Source organism: Haemaphysalis longicornis, unplaced genomic scaffold (assembly GCF_048455015.1).
Source record: "Haemaphysalis longicornis isolate Haplotype H1 unplaced genomic scaffold, Haemaphysalis longicornis Haplotype H1 scaffold_3, whole genome shotgun sequence".
Taxonomy (NCBI): domain Eukaryota; kingdom Metazoa; phylum Arthropoda; class Arachnida; order Ixodida; family Ixodidae; genus Haemaphysalis; species Haemaphysalis longicornis.
Window position 1 is genome coordinate 199,449,011 of NW_027526335.1, and position 12,101 is coordinate 199,461,111.

At 49.3% G+C, this 12,101-nt stretch overlaps 1 pseudogene across 1 annotated transcript in view; it reads left to right on the top strand.

Annotated features, from left to right (window-relative positions):
• The first annotated feature begins 467 nt into the window (after positions 1-467).
• Positions 468-12,101, top strand: part of LOC144175639 (luciferin 4-monooxygenase-like) — a 48,616-nt pseudogene continuing 36,982 nt past the window's right edge. The window contains exons 1-5 of the transcript XR_013323665.1: positions 468-656; positions 816-971; positions 1,606-1,645; positions 3,815-3,968; positions 8,498-8,669. The product of XR_013323665.1 is annotated as a luciferin 4-monooxygenase-like (transcript). The remainder of the gene's footprint in view (positions 657-815; positions 972-1,605; positions 1,646-3,814; positions 3,969-8,497; positions 8,670-12,101) is intronic.

A 12,101-nucleotide genomic window follows, 5' to 3' on the forward strand; every position in this document is an offset into this window, starting at 1 on the left:
TGTTCGACTTTGCGTTACCCTGTCACTCGCTGTTTTATTGGAATGTACCTATGCTTGTTTGGTTTGGTTTAATAGATTGTATAGGTCTAAGCATGCCAGGAAATTGCTTTTAAAGTGCTTTTAATTGTTTTTTATCTCGAACTCATTATGTTTTTAGTTCAATGTATGAAATATGACTAAGTGTGCCAGAAAATTGTTTTTTCTCCGAACGTACTTGTGCCTGTTTCCGTTGTGTACAGTTATGGCAATTTGTACCATAAAACTGCTGTTGTAAAAAAAGTTCCCTTTTATCTTCTTTGCATTAATCTGCCAAATTGTATGTCTACTGAGCATGAATGTCCATTGCAACCCTGTTTCAACTGAATAAGGGACACAGGCCCCGTCAAGCCCAAGTTGGCTTTTTGCCTGTGCCCTTAGTATATCAGCATATCCAATGTTGAAATAAACACTGACTCTGACTCTCAACCATGCCCGGTAACGACAACGGCACTGAATCGCAGCCGACGCCCTCGCCTGTGATCTGCTCTGACTCGCTCCGGGGGCGGGATCCTGCCAAGTCCACCGGCATTGGCAACTATGACGCTGACGATTGGCTTTCGTCATACGAGCGCGTCAGCAACTACAACAGATGGGACGACCCGATGAAACTCAACGACGTGAGTTTTTCCCTCGAGAAGATAGCACAGCTGTAGTACAACACCACCAAGACCGGCATTCATACCTGGACGGACTTCAAAACGAGCTTTTTAGAAGCTTTTGATCGCCCTGCCATGCGTAAAATTCTCACCGAACAACGCCTTCGCGCACGAGCTCAGCAGGTGGGAGAAACTTTCACCAGCTACATCGAAGACGTCGTGGACTGGTGTTGGCGGGTCGACCCCGCAATGACGGGCGCCGAGAAGATCCGGCACATCTTGAAAGGCATCGACGACGGTGCTTTTCAGATGCTCATTGCGAAAGATCCGACCACGGTGAGTCAAGTTATAAGTCTATGCCAGAGCTACGGCGAACTGCGCAGCACCGGGTCGTTGCCCGTCAATCTTTTGGACCAGTGAATACCGTGTCGGGCCTCGCTCTCCCTTCGGAAATCCCTTCCATTTGGGCAAAAATACAAGATTTTCTTCGCGAAGAGGTCGCGCGCCAAATTTCTTGCGTGCCTCACGTTCAGGAGACGTCATCATCTCTAGCTCCTGCTCTTCAAACTCTTATTAAAGAGCAAATCGCCGAAGCGCTCCCCACAGCTGAACTTTCTGCTCAAGACGCCGCACCACTCACTTACGCTCAATTAGCGGCGCCAACTCCACGCCAGTTCTCCGCAATTCGTCGTGTGGGGCCAACGTTATCGCCGCTCTCTTCTCAGATGACGCCGCCAGTCGCCACTCCTTGGCGAACACCTGACAACCGGCCTATCTGCTTCGCCTGCCGCATACGGAGTCATGTTGCACGTTATTGCCGCCGTATGCCACTATCTCCTCCCGACGCACTTCGTGCCGCTGCCTATTCACCCTATCCCATGTCGATCTATGAGCCGCCGCCGCTTCGTCGTGTCGCACATCCTGGTCCAACTCCTGTTCAGTTTCCGCCCACTCGTGCCGTTGACGCCAGCCGCCGTTCACAGTCACCACGCCGCCGCTCACTGTCGCCCGTGCGTCACCGCCGCGAAGATGTTCAAGAGGGAAACTAACGTGCGCCGTTCACGAGGCACGAACTGCGCACCCATCGAAATGCACAAGACCTCGATCGCCCCCAAGAAATGTCATCGACGTAACAATTGACGGTATACGCAGAGTCGCCCTCGCAGATACAGGAGCCGCTATTTCTGTGATAACTTAAAAACTTTGTCCCTCATTGAAAAAATTTACCACACCCCTGATGTTACCGCAAGCGCTGAACAAGTGGAACCTTTTGCGACGTGTACAGAGCGTGTAGTTATTCAAGATGCCATTTACCCCATTGAGCTCGTCGTCCTGGCCTCGTGTTCCCACGACTTTATCCTGGGCTGGGATTTCCTGTCTCGCCGTCACGCGATCATCGATTGTGTCCGTGCTGAGGTCGAGTTATCTGCTAAATATTATGAGACTTTGGGCGATGTTTCCGGTTCGTCCTCTTCCAGCGACGAAATCATCATCTCCGAAGACGCTCATATCCCGCCGTACAGCGCTATTCTTGTACCTCTGTCTGGCTACTCTGCCTCCGATGACACGGTTCTGTTTACTCCTTCCGAAGTATTCCTCCGCCGGAAAACCTACCCTTTCCTTTGGCCGTTTTGGAGCTCCAGTCTGGCTGCACGTCAATGTGGATTACGAATCCGACCCCCTGCCCTTTCAGTTGGCTGCGTGGCGAATCCCTCGGTAATATTGAACCCATAGCCTCCATTCTCTACTTCGACTAATACTAAAGTACATCTTTCGCCTCTTCATTGGACAGCAGCTTGACCTTAACGCAGCGCACACAATTGGCCGCACTGCTAAGCGCCTTCCAATATTCCTTTGACTCGAACCAAACGGCATTGGGCCGTACGTAAACTGCTGCCCATTACATCGACACTGGCGCTCAGCCACCTTTGCGCCAGCGTCCATATCGAGTATCACCATCTGAACGCCGCATCATTGGTGAGCAAGTGGAAGACATGCTTCGGCGAGGTGTCATCCGACCGTCGCAAAGCCCATGGTCATCGCCGGTAGTGCTCGTCACTAAAAAAGTCGGCTCCGTACGTTTTTGCGTTGACTATCGGAGGCTTAACAAGGTGACCCACAAAGATGTCTACCCATTGCCCCGCATTGGCGGTGCCCTTGACTGCTTGCACGGTGCGGAATTTTTCTCTTTATTAGATTTGCGGTCCGGCTATTGGCAGGTTCTGATGGCCGAATCTGACCGACCGAAAACAGCCCTTGTTACTCCCGGCGGGTTATATGAGTTTAATGTCATTTTGCCTTTGCAGCGCGCCCGCAACATTTGAACGGATGATGGACAACATCTTAAGAGGTCTCAAGTAGAACACGTGTTTCTGTTGTTTAGACGATGTTGTCGTGTTTTCTCCAGATTTCGAAAAACACCTCATCCGGCTCAAACAAATTCTGACCTGCCTGACGGCCGCTGGACTACAGCTAAACTTAAAGCGTCGCTTGGGGCCCGCAAATTGACAATCTTAGGCCATGTGGTGTCCAAGGAGGGTGTTCTACCTGATTCGAACAAGCTGCAGGCAGTCGCGGAGTTTCCCAAGCCGACGTCACTCAAGGCCCTCCTCAGCTTCATTGGCCTCTGCTCCTATTTCCGCCATTTTTTCCGAAATTTAGCTTCCATCATAGCACCCTTAACAAGAGTACTAGGCAGCGACAGCGGAATAACTTCGTGGTCGCCAGAGTGTGACGAGGCTTTTTCTACTTTACGGCGCTTGCTGATATCACCACCCATTTTGCGCAACTACGACCCCACGCCCCAACCGAAGTGCACATGGACGCCAGTGGTGTCGGCCTCGGTACTGTTCTCGCATAGCGAAAGTCTTCTTACACGGAATACGTCGTTGCGTATGCCAGCCGGACCCTCACGAAAGCGGAGTCTAATTATTCCGTAACGGAAAAAGAGTGCTTGGCGATTGTTTGGGCCTTGGGAAAGTTCGGACCTTACTTATATGGCCGCACATTCGACGTTGTCACCGACCACCACGCCCTATGTTAGTTGTCGTCTCTCAAAAACCCCACGGGATGGCTTGTACGTTGGGCCGTACGTATTCAAAAATACGACATTCGCGTCGTTTACGGATCAGGGCGCAAACACTCTGACGCCGATGCCCTCTCTCGCTCGCCTCTGCCAGATTCGATGACGTGCCCCGATTCACCAGAGTCCATCGTCTCTGCGCTCACGCTTACTGACCTGACCCTTCACCAGCAACAAGACCCTTGGGTCTCTTCTATTAAAACGTACCTGACCGCCCCGACGGCCACCTCCCAACCTCGAGCACTACGACGGCAAGCAGCTCATTTCACTGTGCGGGAGGGTCTTCTATACCGTCGCAACGATATGCCCAACGGAAGTAAATCGCTGCTCGTAATACCACGCCATCTACTAGCCGAAATATGTGCAGATTTCCACGCTGACCCCCAATCCGCCCACGCTGGCGTCTTGAAAACTTACGCTAAGCTTCGTCAGCGGTGTTACTGGAAGGGAATGTGCAGTTTTGTGCGCAATTTCATCCGTGGCTGTAAGGCCTGGCAACGACGCAAGCTACCCCATCCAAAGCCTGAAGCAGACTTGAAACCTCTGCCGTGCCCTTCGCGCCCCTTTGGCCGGGTTGCAAGTGACCTTTACGGACCCTTACCATTCACGCCTTCTGGGAACAGGTGGATTATTGTCGCCGTAGACCATCTTACGCGCTACGCGGAAACGTCTGCGCTTCCCAGCGCTAAGGCACGCGACGTCGCCCTGTTCATTCTTCATCAACTCATCCTACGTCATGGTTCCCCCAAGGAGCTTCTCAGCGACAAAGGACGAGTCTTTCTGTCCGTAGTTCTGGAAGCTCTCCTCAGTGAATGCAAGATTGTTCACCAGAGGTGTACTGCCTACCACCCGCACACAAATGGTTTGACGGAACAATTCAATCGCAGGCTTGGTGAAATGCTTTCCATGTACATAGCATAGGACCACTCTAACTGGGCCGTGGTGCCTCCATTCGTTACTTTCGCGTATAATACCGCAACGCAAACCACCACCGGGTTTTCTCCTTTTTTCTTTCTTTACGGACGCGAGCCCTCATCCACTATGGACGCCATCCTCCCACGCAGGCCCGATGCATCGGAAGGCAAGCCCGTCAACGAGATAGCGCGACACGCTGAAGAATGTCGCCAGTTAGCTCGTTCCTTCACGTCCAGTGAACAAGGTCGCCAAAAGTACCAACACGACCTCGGTGGGTCATCTCCGCCTTCTTCCCCCCCCCCCCGGATCTCTTGTGTGGTTATGGATACCGCTCACAACACCTGGCCTGTCTTCTAAGTGCCTCGCCAAATATCATGGCCCGTATCGCATCATAGAGCGCGCATCACCTGTTAACTACGTCGTCCAGCCGCTGACACCATCTGAAGATCTTTGTCGCCGTGGCCGCGAGACTGTCCCCGCCAACCGTTTGAAGCCCTACCACGAGCCCATCGTCTCTCCCTCGCCATGAAGTCACCAGGATGGCTCCTTGTCGCCGGGGGGTGATTGTAAAGAAGAAGAGAAGTCCGGGTCAAGGAATTAAAGCTCAGGCCGAAATCCAAGCTGAAGCAGGACAATTCCCACGGACAATCTCCACACATCAAGCGCGCAGCATGCACAGAGTGATCGTGTTCAGTTCTGGCTGCCCTGCTTCTTCGGCTGCTGATTCGGCTGCTGCTTCGGCCTCCGTAGCTTGGTCTCCACGGTTCCTTGGCTGTCTAAATAAACCCCACTACAGTACTTTGAATCACGCGAAACCAGATGGTTTTTTGAGGTGAAGACAAAAATGAAAACATCACTGTTTTTACGGCCGCAGCACCAATTTAGGCGTCCTCGTGATGTATGAAGGAACATTTATTTCTGAAAGAGCGCCAAACACCTGCGGTAGAGGGGACGATGGAGGTAAAGCAGGTTAAAATACTCACGCTTCGATGCTTTTTTACCCGTTCCCCAAACCATATTAACTCACGACTGGCAGATTCGACAGCCTGAAACCTGCAAATGAGCACAGTCAAACACCTTCAGTCAATACCTTTACCCTACAATACTTACTCCAATTGAAAGTGAAGCTGGGTTTGCATCAATGGCGGCGACTTTAGGTGAACACGCACGGCTGCAAAGCCAACTTTACATAACGGGAGGGTCTATGATGATGATGGCTTTCCCCAATGGCACAACAAGAACCTAAAAAAGCTATTTTCGTGGTCAGGACAGAACGTGGGCATCTCGCGTTATGAAGCCGACATCTAGCCAACTAGGCCATTACCGACACCGCTAAAACAGTTTGGATTTGGGATTTTGACTGTCACTCAGGTTTCAGGTTTCACTCAAGCATCTTTCTCTGAAGACAAAGGCTGTAATTTTTCCGCCCATGTGGGAGGACAAAAAGTTCTTTTTTATATCAAACCGCCTTAAAACCGGACGTCTCTATCATAACCTTGTATTTCTCCTTCAGACAAATCTTTGGGTGATTCACATTTTAGTAGAGAACAAGGTAGTTAAATTATGGCTAAAACAGACCTCGATTGCGATCCATGCATCACAAGACCAGAAAGGAGTGTTCTTATATCATGGTGAAAGTGCGCATTTAGTTCGAGAAATGGATAGGTCTAAAATAATTTTAGTTCCCCTAACGCCCGACTTCTTGGCTCGAAGCAGATCCACTGTAAATCAAAAGTGAACGCTCGACAGACGCACTACAATTAGTTGTTTCACAAAACCACAAACCTCGCTAGTTACGAAGTACTGATGAGCGCCGTACCGCACTTTCTAAGCGATCCGAAAAATGCACTGAAAAAATAATCTCGTGCGGGTTCACGACAAATCATGATGTATAAACGTACCCCAGTGCTAATGTGTGCAAGATGAGCGTGGAGATTTACACATTTACGCAACGTTATCTCTGTAAACAATACTCTAGGGCACAGAGGAAAGACATCACGCAGCCGTTCCGAGATGCTGCTGCTTTTCTTTCCTTTATTTATTTCACAACCGGTTCTCCTACATCATCCCCTCTGGCAAATGCCGGCCGGCCCCACAACTTCGTTTTCTGCATCATACCCACTTGGAAGATAAAGGTCTCATCTTCTATAAATGCAGTGTCCAGACCCTCTGTCTGTTAGAGGACCGATCACGTATATCCGTTTCCGTCACATCGTCCTTGCCGAAGAAAATCTTGACTGACGTTATAGCTGCCTTCTTATCCTATTGTCATACTGTGACCAATTTGTGTGCATGAACAGTTTTGAGTCCTTGAAATGCTCCTTCCACAGTCTGTCGTGTACTTGGGGTAGAGGCAGCATTTAATATTTTTCGTGACAGGGTACAGCAGCCTTTGTTTATGTTGTGCGTGCATGATGAAGTGGTGTTTTTGAATATTATTCATTCCTTTCGCTTCTCGCGTGAAGGCACTCTTTGCGGTACCTCAGTAATAGTTTCGTGTCAGATCACTTTTCAAACCCGAACGTGTCATCCTGCCTACGGTCTCTCTGCAGCCACTGGACGGTAGCAGATGGCACCTCATATGCTTGAGAGTCTTCTTTTTGCCATTCAATGGATAACGACCAAAGAAATACAGAATTTTCTAAACCACCTAGTTACACCATGCAGCTTACACTATAACTGGGATCAAGTGAGGTTGTCACCGGTGAGCCTGGAATATCAAAACCTTCACTGGAATCTCTGCCTTTTTTATCCATCCTCAACGTTTAGAGACGTGCTCGGTCTCCTGCTCTCACTCGTTGGCAAATTGATTGAGAACTGTCTGGGGATCAACTCGCTTATTTAGGGATGTGGTCGAAAGATCAGTAGAGCTGTTTAATTTGCTGTCTTCAGCCGAACCGGGATCAAGCTTTTTAAGCGGGTTAGGTCGTCGCGGGTGAAAATTATCTTTCTAGAGGGCCTACGAGGACTGCCTGTATTCTGAAATGGTGTCTCACGCAGATTGGTTCGCTGATTCCCCAGTGGTCACTTCGAACAATTATCCGTTATTCAGAGTGGACGTGGCCACCACCTCGTTTTGGGCGTTTGCCGCGACCTTGCAGCTGCTATCGCCGGCTACGGCCACGCCGGGACGATTTCTCGATACACGACGCAGCACTGCCTTCCGACAGGGAACAGCGGTTTCTGCCGTTTCCAGCGCTTCCCGTTCAAGTTTGCAATCCGTATGCGTGATCTGAAAAATGTTTTTCTTCCGGTTCCTCTTTTAGTCCGTGTACAAAGCTTCAAGCCGAAGTTACGCATCCCAGGGCGTTGGCTGGTGACTTGGCGGCTTCTAATCCCTCTCCCTGTCCAGCGCCCAGAATTTCCAATAATTTTACCGTGTCCACCTCTCCGCTGTCGAATATAGAACTAGCCTCGTTCAGCATCCTCTTAATATACAGCAATCGATCAGGCAGTTTTGATCCCATTGTTGCAACGTTCCTTATCTTCGCCCGTGAGGTTGAGGGCCCTACGTTTCAGAATATTCCTCCCCCACTCGCAGGGTGAAGTGGCGGAGTGCACAAAAGAAATGACCCTGCCTTTGCGTGCGTAGAGAGTCCAGTCATTCCTGCCCGGGATCGCGGGACGAAATCTTACAAAAGGGCCTAGTTAAGAGAAGAGAGACGGATGGCCGCCACTCCAAGATGCTGCTGCTTCTTTTTCCTGTCTTTACTTCTGTACCTCCTTTTATACAATCTCGATGCGCAAGGTCTTTCCACACAATAACTGACGAGAACCAACCTTTCTATGGGGGTCTTCTATGCAAAGAACATGGCTTTCTTACAGGAGTGATGCAGTTAAAATTTTGTTCTTGTGCACTGTGCAGGTACAATGACCCTTCCGTGTTCAACAAGGAAGATTTCTTTCTCCAGTCAGTACCCATCATGCACGTCAGTGGGTTATGGTTGCTCTTCGCTTACTTAAACCAGGGCTGTCCAGTGATACTCGTCCGCTCCACTGACATTTCAACGTTGCTTTCGGCTGCCCGAACATACCACGTAAGTGTAGATTTAAAAAAAAGCGTAATTATTTCGACCAACCTCTCAATGCCAGTTCCTTCTACATTAGCGTTATAAAAATGGAACACTGACATGTTTTCCGAAACTTAGAAACACAAGGCTGAATTCGTGGGCTGCAAGAGATAACCTGTGAGCAAAGAATTCACAAATTACTCAGACGACTTTATTAATCGCTACGGTTTCGCGTAATTGTTATATTGTGGTGTCGGGGCCTTGCTTCAGGGGAGGAAAAAGTTGATATTCTGACTTCTTCAAAATTTTCTTGCAGGCAGGACCAGCCGTCATTGAGTTAAAGCAAAATTAGCCCTTGTATTTTAACATTAGTGGAAGGATCCGGTATTTTAAGCGACAATTGTGCGGGTATGTTTGGCTGCCTACGCGCAGGGAGTGTGCTTATCTAAAGCATTGCCGCTTAGCGAAATATATTTTGAAACGGCAGTTTCGAAGAAGTTTTATGTAATTTCTACTGGTGTGTCGTTCCCGACATTCGTAAAAGTTGAGGCAGCGTCGCACTTTGGGCGCAGAGCTGGACGAGCAGCAATGATCGAGGCCCCACCGAGCTTATTCTTGGTTCGGCTAAACTTATGCGTGGTTATCCTTGGAGACTCGGTTCAGTTTTCCTTGTGCACGTTCCGTCGTTAGGACCAATACCGTCGCTAAGGCAGACGACGTAGCCGACGGAAGGGTCCCGCCCACGCGCCCACATCCTTGAGCACGAGGTAGGCTGTGTAATACCACCCTATCACCGCCCCATCTACACTGCCCGTGAGTGAACAGCGCCCTCCGCCTCCCCAGCCGCGTTGGGAGTTTCTTGTCCCGCACGCCACGAAAGCACCGTTACCTGGTAGACGTAAGCCGCGTTTACATGAATGCGACAGAATGCGATAACAGCGCGTCACATTTCCTAGCGCATCACGAATAATGCGATGCGCTAGCGTTTACATGTACCGCACTACCCCTGGTGCGATGGTGGCGCCATACGGTGTCGCACATCGAAGGTAATTAAAGCAGCGTTTCTGGCGCATCCAAAGCTGCCGGCACGGCTGGTTCTTGTTCTTTTTTCACGACTCGCATTTTATGGCGTCTTACACTCGATTTAGACGTTTTTAAATGCAAAGCTGCGTTTGCAGGGCTTACGTTTCTTGTCGACATAATTCCTAATGCGATGCGCTCGCGTTTACATGCACTTCGAAAGTCGACTTACACGTCTCAATCCACCCCTGCCTGACGCATTAATGCGACGCGCTTTCCTAGCGCATTAGCCCCGTTTACATGGATGCGATGCGCTAGAAAATTGATGCGATGCGATGCGATGCGCCACTTGTCGCATTAATGTAAACGCGGCTGTAGAAATCTTTCCTTTAAAAACGCTTCAGGTTTGTGGAATCGCACTCGGGTCCCTCTCGTTATGAAGCCGGCGTCATTCCCACTACTCCATTTCGGCATTTTTTTTCTTATTGCCATTTTGGCCACAACACATGTACAACAAAATCATCCTGAAAGGGGCAGCGCGGGGAAAAGGCCGACATAAAAAGCAATCAAGCTTTTTCTGGTGGCTACGTTTAGTGAACTCCTAATACAGCGAGTTCATTCATAACAAAGATTCCTTCGTCTTTGTTCTCCAGTTTCAAAAACACCTCGCGGAGCTTACACAGGCGTTCTGCAAACACGTTGCCTACAGACTGTCGATTGGCATCTGCATTATAACATATAGTATTCTGATCTTCCATAGTCTGTGTAAGCCCAAAAAACAACGGAAATTGTATGATAGAACAGCCAGGTTTACGTCCAGGAAGCGAAGTCTGCGTGCCGTAACTGGTGGTCTTTTTTCGCGGTAAGTTTCAAGGAACGAACCCCCCTCATCCTCCCCCTCCCCCCCCCCCCCCCCGAAATGTGGAGTCCCATCGGTCGACGAAGACGTGTTCGAGATTTTCAGGCTTTTTATACAGGGAACATTCTGAATCACACGGCAAAAATGAACCCTTCTCTAACATCTACGTTTTTATTGGAAGAGTATAAGAATGTAGTTCGAAAAAGAAGGTTTTTACACTGGCTGGCACTGTCACTCTCCTCACTGTCCGTAGAACATCGCTTTCAGGGCCCACTTTATACGCGGATCGGGACATAGCCTCACGAAATACGCAGTCGATAAGGTACACGACATTTTTTTACTGTTTACTGTTGAGGAAAATTCTTGAGAAAAAGGCTTCATTCAAAAGCGACAAAAAATCCACTTCTCTAACAAAAAGACAAACAAAAAAAGCGTGTAGCGTCCGCTGACGTCACTACAACGTTCGGCAAAGCACATCCAACCGTATGCTGCAAGCAGGTGGGAATAAACGGGTAAACCTGATCCCTTAAAAACAAAAAAAGGGGGGGGGGGGGAACTAAGTTGTCTTACAAAAATGTGTGGGAGTGACAGGCTTCCCCGTTAAACTTTTTTTTAACAAGTTGCTCCTACTCGCCCACTCATAAGTTCACTGCCCTACAAAGAGCACAAAAATGAGGTAAAACTTCTGCGCCTTTAGTCTAGAACAAGAGAGGGCTTGCGTGATATGCCAATGTTTTGAGGCAAGGAATATATTGCAAACTGTTGCGAGGGCGAAGAGACAGGCTGCGACCCTCGCACTGTGCGGTCTGCACGCGCATTCGTCTGAGCTCTTTCTGCCGAATACTTTGAAATATATCGATACCTCACCGAGGGTACTCCGGGATAAGTTGCCGGCCCTGTTGACCATGAAATTCTGTTGTAGGTATGTGGAGTTTCCAGCCAGTCACCGTGCCATTGTCCGACCCATCTTCTTAGGTTAGCTGCGCTGCCCGTCATATCGCAGTATTCTTGCGTAATGTTCAAGAATGTAGCTCAAAAATGAAAGCTTTTACAGTTTCTGGCACTGGCACTCTCCTTGCTGTCCGTAGAACATCGTGTTCAGGGCCCACTTCGTACAAGGAGCGGGACATAGCCTCGGAAAATACGCAGTCGATTAGGTACACGACATTTTTTTACGGTTTACAGTTGTCGAAAATTACAAACGCTCTCTTTGCTATTACAAAAAAAGGCAACATCACGGTCGAAGGCATCGTCGGAGCGGTTTTGTAAAACTCACATAGTAACCAACCAATTCTTCACGAAAAGAGTTGCGTTGCTCTGCGTGCCGTACGGCTGTTAGCCCCATGACGTCAGGCCTAACCTGTCATTTTGAGATTTAGTACGTAAGTCCAAACATCACATCTTGGGGTTAAACACCTACAACCAGCACCCACCCAGAACATTGCTAAGTGAACGCTAAGCAGCCAGTACTGGATCACGCCGTACAGCCAAAACCCGAACGTAAGGCCTACGGGCTGCACACCCGAGAGTTGCTGTGGGTATTCTAGAAAAGTGGTGCGTAACCCCAAAGTAGGACATTC